General features: G+C 49.8%; 1 protein-coding gene and 1 long non-coding RNA gene across 3 annotated transcripts in view; one reads left to right on the top strand and one right to left on the bottom strand.

The window, feature by feature from the left end:
* Positions 1-11: 11 nt before the first annotated feature.
* LOC142858353 (uncharacterized) lies at positions 12-6,273 on the bottom strand. Its single transcript, XR_012912010.1, has 3 exons — positions 6,162-6,273; positions 5,853-5,951; positions 12-239 (listed from the first exon to the last, which is right to left on the bottom strand). It is a non-coding gene; the product is annotated as an uncharacterized LOC142858353 (long non-coding RNA).
* The window catches only part of Akt2 (AKT serine/threonine kinase 2), a 48,207-nt gene continuing 37,869 nt past the window's right edge, over positions 6,142-16,479 (top strand). Inside the window, exon 1 of one of the 2 annotated variants that reach the window (XM_075987491.1) lies at positions 6,142-6,248. The gene's annotated coding sequence lies outside the window, so the exon portion shown is untranslated. Of the gene's footprint in view, positions 6,249-6,325; positions 6,502-16,479 lie in introns of those variants that run through there. The other variant, XM_075987460.1, reaches the window with a different exon arrangement.

Here is a 16,479-nt window from a genome sequence, read left to right as displayed (position 1 = left end):
AGAGTCTTTTATTTTGAGACAAGCTTTTACTGAGTTGCTCAGGCTGACCTTAAACTTTCCAGCATCTTCCTTCAGCTTCTCCGAGGCTGTGGCTGTAAGAGTTTACCTCCAGGCATGGCTTATTCTGTTGTTCTTGTTTACTTAGTTCTGGGGTGCCACCATCTAGTTTTCAGTGTTCACTCTGTCACGTCTGGAGCTACTGAGTGCCAGGCAATGGCCTCCTCCTTCCCAGAGGTAGCCTGTCAGAGGATCTGTTAAATTTGAATGTCAAAGGCTGATGGGCTTACGGGTCACAGTCATCAGTAAAAGGGTTCACACCCATGCTTTCCCCGAGTATCAACCTTTTTTTTCAACTTGAACGTGGACAACCTGAAGAGACCTTGTCAAAAAACAACCCAACTGGGTGTGATATATCATGCGCATAGTCCAGCACTTAAGAAGCAGACACAGATGGATTGCTACGAGTCTGAGACCAGCCTGGGCTATAGTGTGAGACTGTTTCAAATACAAAATAAACAAGAATGAACTAGTGTTATGTCATTTTTCCCGGGAGATAGGAATGTCTGTTCACCCTGGACAGGGTCCCAGAGAGAGACCAAAGTATGAATCTGCCCTAATCCAAATCAGGGAACCAAGGAGTTTGGGGGTTTTCTTACAGGAGCAGGGGTGACCCAAAGACACCTGTGTCACTGAAAACACAGCATAGGCAATGATTCACTTGAAGCCCACGTTTTGGAATCCCCTGTCCAATCAGGCATCTCAGCTGCTGTCTCTTTTCAGCAGATTTAACTTGTTTATCTATCCCTGGAAGGGGCCTTGTGAATTTTATTGGTTTCAGGAACCTCCTGAGTTTTATTTTCTTACCTGGTGGGAATTGCTAGACATTGCTAGAGCAAGAGCTTGTGTATGTCAGTGCAGGGTGCTTGTGTAGCAAGCACAAGGCACTAGTGTGTGTGTGTATGTGTGTGTGTGTATGTGTGTGTGTGTGTCAGTGTAGGGTGCTTGTGTAGCAGGCACTGTGTGTGTGTGTGTGTGTGTGTGTAGTAGGGTGCTTGTGTAGCAGGCACTAAGTGTGTGTGTCAGTGCAGGGTGCTCTCTCTCCCCCTCCCTCTCCCTCTCCAGTCCTCCCTCCTCAGCACTAGCTGTTCTTCCAGAGGTACTGAGTTCAATTCCCCCGCAACCACATGGTGGCTCACAACCATCTGTAATGAGATCTGGTGCCCTCTTCTGGTGGACAGGGATACATGCAGACAGAACACTATACATCACTAATAAATAAATCTTTTTTTTTTTTAAAAAAAAAAAGAAGAAAGCTCAGCCTGTAACCTAGGTTTGTTTCTAACTAGCTCTTATAACTTAGTCCATTTTTTTATTAATTTTCATTCTATCACATGGCGTTACCTCTCTTCCACCTTGCACCTCCTGTTTCCATGTCTTCTGGAGTCTCCCATGCTCCTTGCTTCTTCCTCTCTCCAGAAATCCCACCTATACCTCCTGCCTAGCTATTGGCTCTTCAGCTTTTTATTACACAAATACATATTCACATAGTATACAAATATTCTACAAGTCTGTGTCATTCTGGCTGTCCTGGAACTGGCTCTTTAGACCAGGCTGGCTCGAACTCACAGAGATCGAAACACCTGCTTCTGCCTCCCAAGTGCTGGGATTAAAGGTATGTGCTACCAACTGCCTGTAAAATTTTCATTTTTAGAGATTTATTGTTTATTAAATGTATGTATGGGTGCCCATGGAGGCCATAGGGCATCTTACCCCCTGTACTGGAGTTGCAGATGGTTGTGAGCTGCCGTGTGGGTGCTGGAAAGCAAACCTGGGTCGTCTGCAAGAGCAGCAAATACTCTTAAGTCCCAAACCATCTCCCTTAACCCCTAGTTTGTTTTGGTATTTTTGAAATGGGGTCTCATGTAAGATGTAGGCTGGCCTCTGCTGCTGAGTGGTGTCCGAGTTTCAGATTACCTTGTCTCACATGCCCAGTTTTCTCATGTTGTTTTCTAACCTCTTAAACAGGCAGATTGCTAACTGTTAACAATGTATCAGTGAACCAAGTTTCAAAGCCCAGAGTTTACTCTTGGTTGACGTCACGGTCGCCTCTTTCTCTTCTTCAGTAGAGTTTCAGGTGGGGCAGAGGACAGGCCTCAGAACTTGCTGTGCAGGCACAGTTGACCTTGAACTCTGACCCTTTTGCTCTACTTTCCAAATTCTGGGGTTCTAGGTGTATCGGCACACACAGCTTGCCTGGTTCTAGCCAGCACCATGTTCCATCTGTGTAGTCCAATTGGACATGATAGTTGACCCCGCTGTAGCAGTTTTCTGAGGGTTTTTTTTAAAAGATTTATTTATTAAACATACAGTGTTCTGGCATGGAGGGCACCAGATCTCATTACAGATGGTTGTGAGCCACTATGTGGTTGCTGGGAATTGAACTCAGGACCTCTGGAAGAGCAGCCTGTGCTCTTAACCTCTAAGCCATCTCTCCAGCCCTGAGGGGTTTTTTTTTTTTGTTTTTTGTTCTTTGTTTTTTTTGAGACAGGGTTTCTCTGTAGCTTTGGAGCCTGTCCCGGAACTAGCTCTTGTAGACCAGGCTGGCCTCGAACTCACAGAGATCCGCCTGCCTCTGCCTCCCGAGTGCTGGGATTAAAGGCGTGTGCCACCACTGCTCGGCTTTCTCTCTCTCTCTTTTTTTTTTTTAAAATCACCTTTAGAAGTGTTTTAGTTTTGTCTGAGACAGGTCTCCCTTAGTCTATGGTGTTCTCCAACTTTTGATCCTCTTGCCTTCTCCTAAGTGTTGAGATTATGGACTTGGCCACCATGCCCAGTTTATGCGGTACTGAGGTGAGAACCTGAGTCCTTATGCATTCTCCAGACTCTCTCTCTTACTTTTACTTCTGTGTGTGAGTAGTTTGTCTGGTGCTCACATGCATGCCTGGTGCTCACAAAGATCAGGCACGGTACCTACTGAGCTAGACCAGAGGCTGGGGGAGGTCTGTGTGTGTATGAGACATATACATCATTTCGATGGCATATAAGGGCATTCTTTTTCTTTTCTTTTCTTTTTCCTTTCTTTCTTTCTTTCTTTCTTTCTTTCTTTCTTTCTTTCTTTCTTCTTTTATACAGCAAGTGTTCAGAATAATAGCACAGATATACCTCACATTTCCATAGAAAAGGTTCTAAGCCAGCCAGTTGTAGTGATGACCAGTTTATATGGTGCCATCTTGTGGCAAGAGCTTAAATATTACTAATACATCTCCTTATTGGGTAAGTAATTCTTTTTAGGGGGAGGGGTGGGATTTGCAACATGCTCTCAACATGAATATACATATATACTGGGAGAGAGGGTTTCACTATTTAGTGCTGGCTTTCCTGACACTCTTTATATAGTTTTTGGGGTTTTAAAAAATTTATTTATTTTTTGATTTTTCTTTTTTTTTTATTTTTTTTATTTTTCGAGACAGGGTTTCTCTGTGGTTTTGGAGCCTGTCCTAGAACTAGCTCTTGTAGACCAGGCTGCCTCTGCTTCCCAAGTGCTGGGATTAAAGGCGTGCGCCACCACCGCCCAGCCTATTTTTTGATTTTTCGAGACAGGGTTTCTCTGTGTAGCTTTGGAGACTGTCTTGGAAGTCACTCTGTAGGCCAGGCTGACTTTGAACTTATAGACATGCGCCTGCCTCTGCGTCAGGAGTGCTGAGAATAAGGTGTGTGCTCCACTGCCCAGCTAGGTTTTTTGTTTTTTTTTTTAACTGGGTATAGTGGTACAGAACTTGAGATTCTGGGGTAGAACCATCAGAAGTTAGAGGACAGATGGCACACACCTTTAATCCCAGCACTCAGGAAGCAGAAGCAAGCAGATTTCTGTGAGTTCAAGGCCAACCTGGTCCACAGAGTGAGTTCCAGGACAGCCAGGACCACAGAGAAACTCTGTCTCAAAAAAAAAAAATCAGCACTATCTGGAGTCTCTTAATTTTACTTCTGTGTAGTTTGTCTGTGTGGGTAGCACGTGCATGCCTGGTGCTCACAAAGATCTGAAAAGAGTTGTAATTTGATATGTGGGTGCTGGAGACAGAAGCAGAATCCTTTACAAGAACAAGTGCTCTTAATGATGACAGGGTCTTGTTATATAGCCCTGACTTGACTGGAATTCACTATGTAAACCAGGCTGGTCTTGAACTCAGAGAGATCTGCCTGCCTCTGTCTCCCAAGTGCTTTTTTAGAGTGTGTGGTCAAAGAACAATTTGAGGGAGTCAATTCCCTTCTTCCACCATATTGGTCCAGGGATGGAATCCAGGTCATCAGGCTTGGCAACAGGTACCTTTACTTGCTGAGCCCACCATTTGCTTTCTGATAAAAAAAAAATTTGGGTGATGGAAGTGTTGTCCCCCTGGGTATAGTGGCACCTGCCTGGAATCCCAGTGCTTGGAAAAGCTGGAGCAGGAGGACTTCCATGAGCTCGAGGACAGCTTGGGCTACATAGTGAATCCGGGCCTGCCATGGCTACATAGTGAATTTGGGCCTGCCATGGCTACATAGTGAATCCGGGCCTGCCATGGCTACATAGTGAATCCGGGCCTGCCATGGCTACATAGTGAATCCGGGCCTGCCATGGCTACATAGTGAATCCGGGCCTGCCATGGCTACATGGCTCCTCCCCCAAAAACTAATAAACAAAATGGTATATGGGAGCTGGGAACCGAACTTCAGTCCCCTGGAAGAGCAGGGATCTCTCTCTCTCTCTCTCTCAGTCTTTTTTTCTCTCTGTTTTCTTTATTAATGCTAGGTTAATTATTTTAATTTTTTTTTTTTTTTTTACAATTCCAAGTTCCTCCCTCTTCTCCTCCCGCCTTCTCCCCGCCTCTTGCCCATCTGCTCCTCAGGGTAAGGCCTCCCCTGAGAAGTCAACTAAGTCTGTTGCAGGGAGTGCTAAGCCACCTGTGATGATGATGATGTCTAGTGCTCTTGCCAGGACCAGAGTCCAGCTCCCAGCTCTCACATAGGGCTGATTAGGACCGCCAGAAACTCTAGCTCCAGGGTAACTGATGCCTTCTCTGGCTTCCTGTAGCGTTTGCCCTCGTGTACATCATCAGTCCCGTGCCTAATAATGAAACCTTGAAATTCTGAGGTAGGGACTATGAATCCCAAGCTGGCTTGGAATTCTTGATCCTCCTGCCTCAGCCTTTGCAGAGCTGCATTACAAGCTTTCAACCTTTGCCCTTCCATTCTCCTCTGGGTGATTTTTATTACATCCTACACGGCTCGAGTGATTCCATAGGAGAAGTTATAAATATCACATTTATTTGGATATATATCATGTTCAGTAAGAACTGTTTCCACCAGAGTCCAAGATAGTTTGTTTTGTAGATGTGAATATTGACGTGTGAGTGTAGAAGATAGTCTGCTCAGAGGATATTCTAATGTGGGGTCGGCTATGTGATTCAAAGTTTGAGCACGTTTTTGTTGTTGTTGTTTTTGTTTTGTTGAGACAGGGCACTTGCTGCATCCGCATGGATGCAATAAGAGACTTGCTTTGAATTCAACCAACTCCAGTTCTGTGCCTCTTTAAGAACGCCTACAAACTAGCCTGGTGTGGTGGCTCAGCACTCAGCGGCAAAGGCAGGTGGATCTCTGAGTTTGAGGCCAGCATGATCTACAAAGAGACTTCCAGGGCTATTCAGAGAAACTATGTCTCAAAAAAGCCAAATAAATTAATTACTTAATTAATTAAAATAGTCTAGGACAGTAGTTCTCAGTTTTTCTAATGCTGCTGCCCTTTAACACAGATCCTCATGTTGTGGTGAAACACCCCCCCCCACCATAAAACTATTTTCGTTACTACTTCATACCTGTAACTTTGCTACTGTTATGAATCGTAGTGTAAACAGATGTGTTTTCGGTGTCTTAGGCAACCCTTGTGACCCACAGGTTGAGAACCGCTCGCAGGTCTAGAGGAACGCAAAAGAAGAGAAAAACGAGATCAAAGCGTATGTAAATAAGGCCCTTGGACTGCCGGGAAATAATCACTTTGGGCCTTCGGGGAAAAGCCAGCGTTGGCAGACTACTACTGCGCGTGCGTAACCCTCTCCCTCCGCCTCCTGAACGAGACTCAAAAAGAAAACACTAAAACCCCCCGACGGGCGTTGCTTAAGACGTACGCAGGCGCGCTGCTGTGAGCCCGCCTCCTCCTCGTCCCTGCGCTTGCGGTCTGATGTTTTCTGAGGCCAGGCCTTCGGTCTTCTTACGTCAGTTCCTGTTTGTGGCTGGAAAAGGCGGTATTTCCGGCCAGCGGGTGGGAGGGGGTGGTGAGCGGGGGCAGGGGGAGGGGGCGGGGGGGGCCGTGCCGCGCGAGCCGTTGGGCCTGACTCTGAGAAGGCGTCGCCGCCGCCACTGCCGCCGTTGCTGCCGCCAGCTAATATTAGGAGCGGGAGCGAGCACAGCGTGGCGATGGGCGGGGGTAGAGCCCCGCCGGAGAGGCTGAGCGGCCGCCGGTGACAGGTGAGTGCGCCAGCGCGTGTCCCCAAGTGCCCTCCCCTCCGCGATGGTCGCGTCCTGGCCCCCCGCGGGGCCGCGCTGGGCCGTACCACCGGTGCCCGCCGGGCGGGGACCACGGACCTGGAGGCTCCCCCCCCCCTTCCGGAACTGAGTGGGGGCGGCTGCTCCGGGGCTCAGGGATCGGCCCGGAGGGACGGGGGTGTGGGCGGCGGTCCGTACCACTGCGGCGGCGGGGGGAGCTCGCTCCGTGTGCGCGGGCCGGGGCTGTCGGGGGAGACAGCTCCCGCTGTACCGCGCCGGCCGTCCAGCTTTGAGGCGGCACCCCATGTCAAGTGTAGAGGGTTGTGCCGCTGGGGTGGTTTGGGAGCCGTTCCTGTAGTGCACTTAGAGGGATGGGAGCTTCTGGAGAGGAGTCTTAACAGGGGTGGCCTCGATGGGGCCGTCAGGGTAGTACCACGTAGGCAGGCTAGAGCCGCCTTTAGTATCGAGAGGAGAGCAGGGTCGGAATGATTATATCACTGGGTGCGGGGAGGCCTGAATGAGTGTTAGGAGGCGTACTTTTGTGGGTGTGATGCCGAGTGGGCGATGAGTGCATTCTGCTTCCTGTAATGTGCAGGGGGTGGGCGTTTACACACAGCTCAGGCTTTATTGGACTTCTTAATGACTTGAGGAGAACGGGATCGTAACTTGGGTGCCCTTTATCACTGGGCTGCCCGCTTTCCACGCCAGAACCCCTCCCAGATTATTTCTCTTTAAGGTGTGTGGGACATCCTTGGCAAATTCTTTCCTTCCGGGGGTGGAGATGTGTTTTAGAAGTCACTGAAGTTTTCTGATCTCTAGTCTGGCTCCCTATTAGGAAAGGGAGGGGCTGTCGGGCTTGGATTTAAGGAGCTGTATCTCTGGACCTGCTTGTCACCTTTTGGGAGGAAGGTGTGTTTTGAGGGACAGCTCTTCTACATAGCAAGGGGGACGACTTGATTCTCAGAATTTGGGAACCCTATTTCTCTCATTTGAAGACCTTTTGGGTTCTGGTGACAGACCTCTGCTGAAAGAATACAGGGTTCAGAGAAGCAGTTTAGAGTTCAGGTACTGCCTGCTGTTTAGGGCATGGATGTTAAGGGGCCTATATCAGCCCAGACCACAAAAGTTTCTCCATCACTGGCCACGTGGCTGCTCGTGCCTCCCTGTTACCAGCTCAACCTCAGGTCCTGTTTACGCTCCTACTAGTTGAGTGATAACAGTTGGTCTGGTGAGCTTTGTTTTCCCAGCTGTTCCTTTCTGCAGGGGCCCGAGGGGACTTTGAGGGGAGAGCACTTCACCCAACTTGGTCTCTCCTAGGGAGGAAGGCCACTTTATGTTGCTTGGTGTTGTTAGGTTCACCACAGATCTAGGTTTTCATTGTGTTCCCTATGCAGGGAACCCCAGAAGTGTGTGGTCAGTGTCCCTGTTCCTCAGGTCAGCCTGTGACCTTGGCTTGCCCTGTAACCTTTGCCTTAGGTCTAGATTTCCTGGAGGATGGGCTGCAGTCCCTGATTGACCTAGCTGGCCAGGCTGCTGGTATGATCCAGGGAGCAGACAGAAGCCATTGCTCTCTAGCATCGGTGTCTATGCTGACTGGCTCCCATGTGTCCTGGTTTCCAGAGAGGCTGCGGCTACTCTCTAGGGTTTTTCTCTACTAGAGATGTGCTTATCTGGTCCCTCTCCTGGTAGCATTAGAAGCTTTGCCTGGTAGTTAACAGGAGCAATAAAAGTAATGAGCATGAAATTGATGGCTGACCTTCACTCAGGGCGTTCAGCGGGATGCTGGTATCCTAGAGTAGCAGACCCTGTTGTCATAGGGGCCCACCATTTCTAGATAGTAAGTAGCATGTGTTCTTGAGTATTCCCATCATGCTAGCTATGTGATAGGCCTTTTGCACACGATTAAGTCTCAAAACATACCTACAGTTGTGTCTATAGAGACCTAAGAGTGAGTTAGGAATGTTGTGTCTTTGTTGCAGGGAAGGCAACTGAGGCACTGAGCTATGGTGGCCTTTGTTTGTGACTACCCACTGTGCCCAGCCTTGGTCTTGTGGTTTTATATAGTGTTTTGGTTTTTTTTTTCCCCCCAAAGTCAGAAATTGAGGCCTGAAGGAGGAGGTGCTTGCTTCCAGGTCTTCTCAGAGCCCTTGGAGGCCAGGCTGGGATTCAGATAGACACGGATTACTTGGGCTCTCATACTATATCCTATTTGCTCAAGAGGTCCCACGCTGGAGTGGGTCTCTGCCCTCTTGGCTCTTCTCCTGGGAAGCTGCTTTCTCCCCTAGCTGGGGTGCTCTGAATGGTCAGCATTTCTGGACTTGCTGGAGGAACCTGGGGACAGCGCTGAGTTAGGCTTCTTTTAACCCTGGGTACATATGTGCTGGGACAGTAGGAGCTGGCAGGAGAGCCCTGAAGGGAGGTGGTGACGGCTGCTGTGGACCCTCCTGCTACATTAGACGCAAGAGGAGGATCTCTTCTGGCTGTGTGAAGGGGCTACCGTGTTCACCTCATGCAGTGGGCTCCAAAAAGCACCCGCCTCCAGTTCCTGTAAGGAGGCAGGGTTAATTGATAGAAAACTTCTCCCGTAGTGCCAACCATGGTAGTCTCTGTGCACACTCAGAACCTGTCAGGGAACTGAGGCTCCTGCCTCATTTATCCCCTACTTCTGATTCCATCAGGTGTCTAGAGATTCAGCTCTGTCCAGTCTCCACCCAGACATTCAGTGTCCTGGTTCCCAACTTCTGTAAAGAATTGTGTTAGGCTGGCAAGATGGCTCAGTGGGTAAGGGCGCTTTCTGTGCAGGCCTTGCAATCTGAGTTTAATCCTCAGAGCCTGCATAAAGGTGCAAGGTGAGAACCAGCTCCACAGAGTTGCTATCTGTCCTTCACAAGCACGTCACAACATGCCCCCCCAATTGTGCACACATACATACACAGTAATAAATCCAGTTTTCAAAAAGGCTGTGGTGTACTTCTGAGCACAGGTGCTGGTTGTGTGGCTTTGAGTGGGTGCTTCAGCCTTCTCGACGCCTCTCCTTACATGAGCCAGGGAGGATACTGCTAGCTTTTCTGTGTAGACAGAGTGATGGCCAGGTGGCCTAACAAATTATACTTGATGTTACTGCTGCTAGGACTCAGGGCCCTAGCCAGTTTGTAGAAGCTTGTCAGAGGGTATCGGGAAGGTAGGGCAGACGTTAGCCTCGCTCCCAGATGCTGAGATGCACTGGCATATAGTCAAGTAAGCTAAGAAGTACGGCCCCTTGCCTCTGCTCATGTAGTTACTGCCTTCCATGGCACAGATTCTGGATCCTTTCCAGAGTTCCAGGTTGGGTGCTTACCTTTGTGTGCTTTTACTGATTCCCTACCACAGCCCTGGTATGGTGGGAAGGGTGGGAGCGGGCAGGGTTTTGCATAGGTGGAGATACTGGGGTACTGCAGAGTCCCTATTCTGTCGGATGTGGTGCTGCACAGGAGGCAGAGGCTGATGGTTTTCTAAGTTCTAGGACAGCCTGATCTACATAGTAGGTTCCAGGCTAGCCGGGGCTACATTGAAAGTTTCCATCTACAAAACAGACCTTTGTGAAGGAGACTGACAGGGTAAGCGGGAGTGGAGTAGCTGCTAGGTGGTCAATGTGGATGAGGTGATGGGAGCCATCTGGAACTTCTTTAGATGTAGTAGCAGGGATGGGCTCTGATCTAGGTAAGGTGGGACAAGCCTGTGGGTGAGAGGCCAACAGTCTGGGCGCAGCAGGGAGACCACGGGGTGGAGGTGTGGTAGGAGGATGAGCTTGGTGAGGTTAGGAACGCACCACAGGGAAAGAGGCCTAGAGGCCTGCATGAGTGGGTGAGCGCTGCTTCCTCAGCCTGGGAAGGAATTTGGAGTCTATGAGGATTTACTTAGTTGGTGGTGACTTTGGCCTTGGAGGTTTTCAAGCTTCTGCCTGGGGCTGGGTACTGTTTCACAGGCCTCCCACTTCCCCCTTGAGAGAATAGCTGCCTCACAACTGCTTCAGTGGAGACCCGCTGGTTGCCTCCCTTTCCTGTGGTTTCACACGATGTTCCCCAGGGTCATGGCTGTTACATTTAGGGATTGAGGTGGGGACTCAATGGGCTGACTTTTCTAAGCATCTCTAACTAGCCTAGCCAGCTTCTGTTGCTAAGTAACAGTATGAATGACTGTCACATCAACAGAAAGGGTCCTTGTCATAGTCTGCCCACTGCTTCTCCACTTGCCCCCAAAGTTGGAAGGAACAGGTCTTGGGCCTCACCTTCTATAGTAAAAACAGGGACGGCTGACGGCATAGCAGCATAGCAGCTTAGGGTTGGTGTTATGAGCGCAAGATAAATGGAGGCCAGGGAAAGTGTGATACTATTTGGTCTAAATTAGGTGGGCAAGGGGGCCTTCCTTAATAAGATTGACTTGTGGCCTCAGCCTAGAGTATCATGATGGAGTCACGACAGGCCCTGGGTGAAAACCTTAAGGATGGAAGGAATTGGCTCTGGCTGTCTCTTAATGGTCCTGAAAGTCCTTGTACCTGTGTTAGGTCCTCAAGTGGAAGAGAATCAGGTGCTGTGTTTGTATGGTTTGGCTCCAGGATCCCCTCAGCATAAAGGTGCTTAGTGGCCCTATGAGGGTGTCTTCTAGTCTGGCTCATGAGCCTCATTCCTACGGCTTGGTGCTGTAGCAGCAGCAGCCCTGCTGTGCTTTCCAAGGCTTGATCTGGAGAGAACGGAGTGGAACCTCTTGGGGAATCTATGCAGACCCCAGCGATTAGGGATGGGAAGAAGCGTCTTCTGTGGTCAATCTCAGTCAGGCCTCTGGAGAACCTAAGACCACCCTTCTGTGGGCCTCTTTAGCTTCCTGGAACTCTGTGCAGAAGGCCCTCCGCCACCAGGCCTCCGGGCTGCATGGTAGGGTGGTTCCGTGGCAGACGCTCTGGACAGCCAGCCAAGCAATGAGAGGCCCAGCTGGGGGAGACAGCCAAGGAGCAGGACCAAGAGGGAGGGAGGACTGCAGGGTGGGATCTCAGCCTGCTCCTTTGGGGCAGGACCCACTGCCAGCTCAGCACCCACAGCAGGGCCTGGGCTCTGGGTGGGCGGTGCAAGGAAAGGCTCCGTGTCAGAGGTCCCTTCGGCAGGCTCCTGGAGCCCAGCTGCCCTGGCCGGGAAGCTCAGCTACAGATGTTTCTGAGGGTGAGGTCAGAAATCCAAGCCGTTCTCCATTTGCCACCTCAATTCCCTTCCTGGATGTGGTGGGGCTGCTGCCACTGCTGCTCTCGGCCCGGACCTATCCTTGGGCTCCTCATTTCCTGCTAGTGATTGGACTTGGGGTGGCTAATAGAGAGCCCCCCATTTAGTATTTTAAGGTTGCACCTGGGTTTGTTCTCTGAGGCGCAGTTTGTTCAACTAAATGTGGAAATGTTCCTGCACAATCCTGGGAGCTTTCAGGAAGCTGATGTATAAGAAAGCACAGCTTGCTGAGAAGGTGCTTGACTGACTGAGCTGCTGGCTGCTGTGGTTCGTGGCATCTGAGAACTTAGAAGGCCTCTGGGGTGGGTAGCCTGTGCTTTTGGACTGAAGGAGTGGGCTCAGAGTTTTGGAAGTTTTGGGAGCATAGGGCCTGATGAACTATGATGCCGATACACTGAGTTCCTGTGTGTGCCCTGTGTATTAGCACTGTGCCCATGCATAGCATCCTGGGGCATGGGAAGGGCTCCTGATTCCAGCATGCATAGCATCCTGGGGCATGGGAAGGGCTCTTGATTCCAGTTAGTAGATGAGACACTGAGGCACCCAACCATATGTAGCATGTTTGGCTTATTTTGGTTGTGTGTGGTGTAGTCACTTGAGTTTTTTGGGTGAGTGTGCCCATGTCGGGTCTTCTGTAATTTGCTGCTTTATTGCCTTCAGACAAGATTTCTCGCAGAACCCGGAGCCTGTTTCATGTAGGCTGGTCGGTGAGCTCCGGGAAGTCTCTTGTGTCTACCTCCTCCCACCCCCGTGCTGGTGTTAAAGTTTTATGTATGTGAGTGTTTTGCCTGTATATATGTCTGTGTACTATATATGTGCCTAGTGCTTTTGGAGGCCAGAAAAAGGGTGAGATCACTTGGAACTGGAGTGACAGATGGTTGTAGCCTGCTGTGAGTGAGTGTGTGTGCACAGCATGCATATGTGTGTTTGAGACAGCTGAGGTCTGCAGGATGTCAGAGATGATGAGCACTGGCCTGGGCATGGGAGGGAGCAATGTGAGAAGGGTCATGGCTCTGTCTCTTGGGAGCAAAGACAGACAGTTGCAGGCTTACGGGTCTGATGGCAGCAGTCTGGTTCCTTCAATTGCATGTATCTTAGCTATTGGGTACTCTAAATACTTCCCATCTTTACTACTTTTTTTCTAAAAAAAAATATTTATTATTATGCATATAATATTCTGTCCGTGTGTATGTCTACAGGCCAGAAGAGGGCACCAGACCTCATGACAGATGGTTGTGAGCCACTATGTGGTTGCCAGGAATTGAACTCAGGCCCTTTGGAAGAGCAGGCAATGCTCTTAACCACTGAGCCATCTCTCCAGCCCCTCTTTACTTCTTTTCTATCAGCTGTGGTTCCTATGGGCCTGTGGAAAGGAAGGCTGTGGTACAGCCTGTTTGACTGAGTACCGGTGCTGCTGCACTCGAGGCAGAATGGACCATGCGCAGCCCTTCACCATGCCTGTTTCAGGCCCACAGGTCTCCATCTCTTTCCCAGGGAGAACCAAAGCCTTCAGAGATGCCAGGCCTGGCTCAGTGGTTTTGTTTTTGTTTTTTCTCAGCTCAGAGCCTCAGGTCCTGCAAGGAATGCTTTTCTCCCAGCTTTCCATGTGGCTTGCCTGGTTCACATTTTTGCTCAGATGCTACCATTTCCATGGGTCTTCCTGTGTCCTCTCTTTGGTCTTCTTTACACTGCCTTTCTCCTTGATACTGGACACTTGGAATATGCTGTATAATTTTTCTTACTTATTTTGCTCTCTCCTCCCATAGCAGGGGTTCTGGTCAGAGATGCATCCTGGGTGCCAGTGTTGGCACAGCGGACACCTTATTTAGGGATCTGGTGAATGTTGAGTATTTGGTTTTACCTTTCCTTAGGGGTCTAGAACACAAAATCTGTGGTTCCAGTTGCTATCCCTCCTGGGATAAAGTTCTAGTGTTGGCTCTGTGATGAGTAGGGCTTAGAGTTGGAAACAGTGGGGACCTGGGCAGGCTCTGTCTGCCGCGCACACCGCCTATCTGCGCTCTATGCGCTACCATACAGTTTGTGAGCTTCCGAGATTTGGGCAAGGGGCTGGAGGTTGAAACGCAAAGACTCACAGAGACATGGACCTCTAGTCACTGGTAAGAAGCCCCTCTATTCAATAGCACCATGGAGTCTTATATACCCACAGTCAAGTGGGCCAACAGGTGAAAGCCTTATCCTCTGATCCTCAAGGCAAGGCAACACGTGCTCGTGAAGCAGAGCTGGTAAACAACTCTGACACAGCCTTTAGTAACTCAAATCAGAGGAAAGTAAAGATCTCTAGCAGGGAAGAGCAGCTGGAGGCCAGGACTCCAAATGGTCCCAACATCTGTCCCTGCCTCATGCAGCTCCTGGGCCAGCAGAGGAGGCGATATTGCCAGAGGCTACTAGAGTTGCATTTTGTGAGGGAGAGGCAGGCTGAGCTATGCCTGTCAGTGCCCTCGTCCTGGTAGGAGGCATTCAGGGCAAGTTTCCATGAAGAATGGAGGATTGGGCTGAGAGAGTATGGCGAACAGCATCCTGGCTAGAGGAAAGAGCATGTGCAAAGGCCTGGGTGAGAGCAGATGCTTCAAGAGACCCAGAGAAGTTGGTCTGTGAGGCTGCAGTTCAGAGGGTGGGCTGAGGCAGGTGGTCTTCACAGCCTCTGTAGGGACCTGGTGTGTTCCATGTGTGCCTGGAAGTGGCCCCGTGTACTGTCGGCTGTGCTTGGAGAAGCCCACTGAGTGCAGCTGGTGTTCTTGGTTTGTTTGGGGATCATGGCTAGGCAGACCAGAATGCTTGACATGATTTCTGGGGGTGCAGTGAGGGGAAGGTGTGTGTGTGTTGGGGGAGGTGGTGGAAAAGATGAGGAAATCTGTTCTGGGCTTATTCTTGTCCCAGTCTCTGGCAGCTGCCCACACCTTCATCCTGCCTTCAATCCTACCTACTTCAGGAGACAGATGGGGTGGGTGAGGGATGTGTGGCGAAGAAGAAAGTTAAGTCTTTTAAATGCCACCATCTCACCAAGGAGGTGGAGTAGGTAAAAATTTCCACGGTCAGAAATACCCAGTGTCTCCGCCCACCAGCGGGAATAATAGTAACAGCTGACCCCTGCAGCTGCCGCTTTGGGAAGTGTTGAGTTTGCATCCTGAGGCCTACTGAGTCCCACACCTGGAAGTGTGGGCGCCGTTCTTCTGACTCCTTTTTCTGTGCGTGTGACACTTAAGCACCTGCCTTTGAGGCTCTGAAGCTCAGGACAGGAGCTCTGTACTGAGCCTACATCTACTTTTCTAAAAGGCCTTCATTAAATTAAGATGTCCAGGCTAGTCTTAAAAATACACAAAAACACTGCATAGCAGTCTTTCTCTCCCTCTTCCTTTCTTTCTTGTGCCGTATGCTGGGCAAGCATGCTACCACTGAGCCATTGCCCTTAACCCTCCTGGTAGCTGTTATTTTGAGACTGGGTCTCACTAAGTCCAGGACAGGCCTTGAACTCCCTGTAGGACAGGAGAACCTGCGCTTGTGATCCTCTGGCTTCAGCGTCATGTGTATCTGGGATTATAAGCCTGTGTCACCAAACCTAGCTTTGGCACAGTATTTCTGGGTTGTTGTTGTTTTTGTTGTTATTGTGGTATGTGTGTGTGCGTGCATGCATGTCCCGTGCTGTGCACGTGGAATTCAAAAGACACCTTGTGGGAGTTGGGTTTCTCTACCATGTGGGTCCTGGGAACAGAACCCAGGTTGTCTAGCTTGGTATAAGTGCCTTCACCTACTAAACTGTCTTAACCAAGAAATTAGTACCCTTGTGGTACCCACCCACAAGAGGGTGAATAGACAAACTAGGGAAAATGTCCAAATACAAAGGGCCACAGTGCTAAAACACAGGAGACAAAGTACAGGAGACCCAGAAAAAGAAACCAAACACGAAGTAACTGGCGAGGCAGGCTGGCTCCGCTTGCTGGTTAGGGACCCCTCTCTCCTGTGCAACTGCAGTGAGGTCAGGGAAGGACTGTGAAGGCGGGAGTGGCTGCACTGAGGAGGACCAGAGTGAGAGGACACATGTGAGCCTGTAGTGCTCCCTTGTGAGCCCGCGGTCCTGCTTTACCTTTGTGCTTTTACTGCATTTGGGAAAGTGACTTTCTCTGCACTCTATCACAGAAAATTGCCATATAGAAGAACTCCAGTTTGGGAGTTGAGATGGAGTGGAAGAGCCCAGCCTGGCTCTCTCAAAGCAGGAGTTTTCCATGTCCCCAGAAAGTGCTTGCTTCAGCTTCCCCTCTAGGAACATGGTAAGGGGGACCCCAAACCTAGGACCCAGGTTTCATTCCCAGCTCTGCTGTAGCTTGGCCGTAGCAGTGAGGTCACATGTATGGTCAGCTCTGGGCAGCAGGGAGGTGATTAGAGATGGTTCCCAAGGGGATCTGGCTACAACCGGTGAGATTTATTCTGTTTTAGAGTCAAGCACGGTCACAGACACACACCTGTAATCCCAGCATCTGGAAGGCTAAGGCAGAACTACCCCAAGGTTTGGGGCCAGTCTGACTACTACACAGTGAGTTGGAGTTCAGCCTGGGCTATGGTATAAGACCCACTTTCAAACACACAACAAAATGTTGCAGAGTACATAGGTACCATAGACTAATCTTATATATCAAACACTCAGCGACATTCTTTTAAGTTGTCTTTGAGAGCTAGACATGTGGTTCAGTTAGTA

This window comes from Microtus pennsylvanicus, chromosome 1, assembly GCF_037038515.1.
Source record: "Microtus pennsylvanicus isolate mMicPen1 chromosome 1, mMicPen1.hap1, whole genome shotgun sequence".
In the NCBI taxonomy this organism is placed as follows: Eukaryota; Metazoa; Chordata; class Mammalia; order Rodentia; family Cricetidae; genus Microtus; species Microtus pennsylvanicus.
This window is presented reverse-complemented; position numbering and strand designations above follow the sequence as displayed.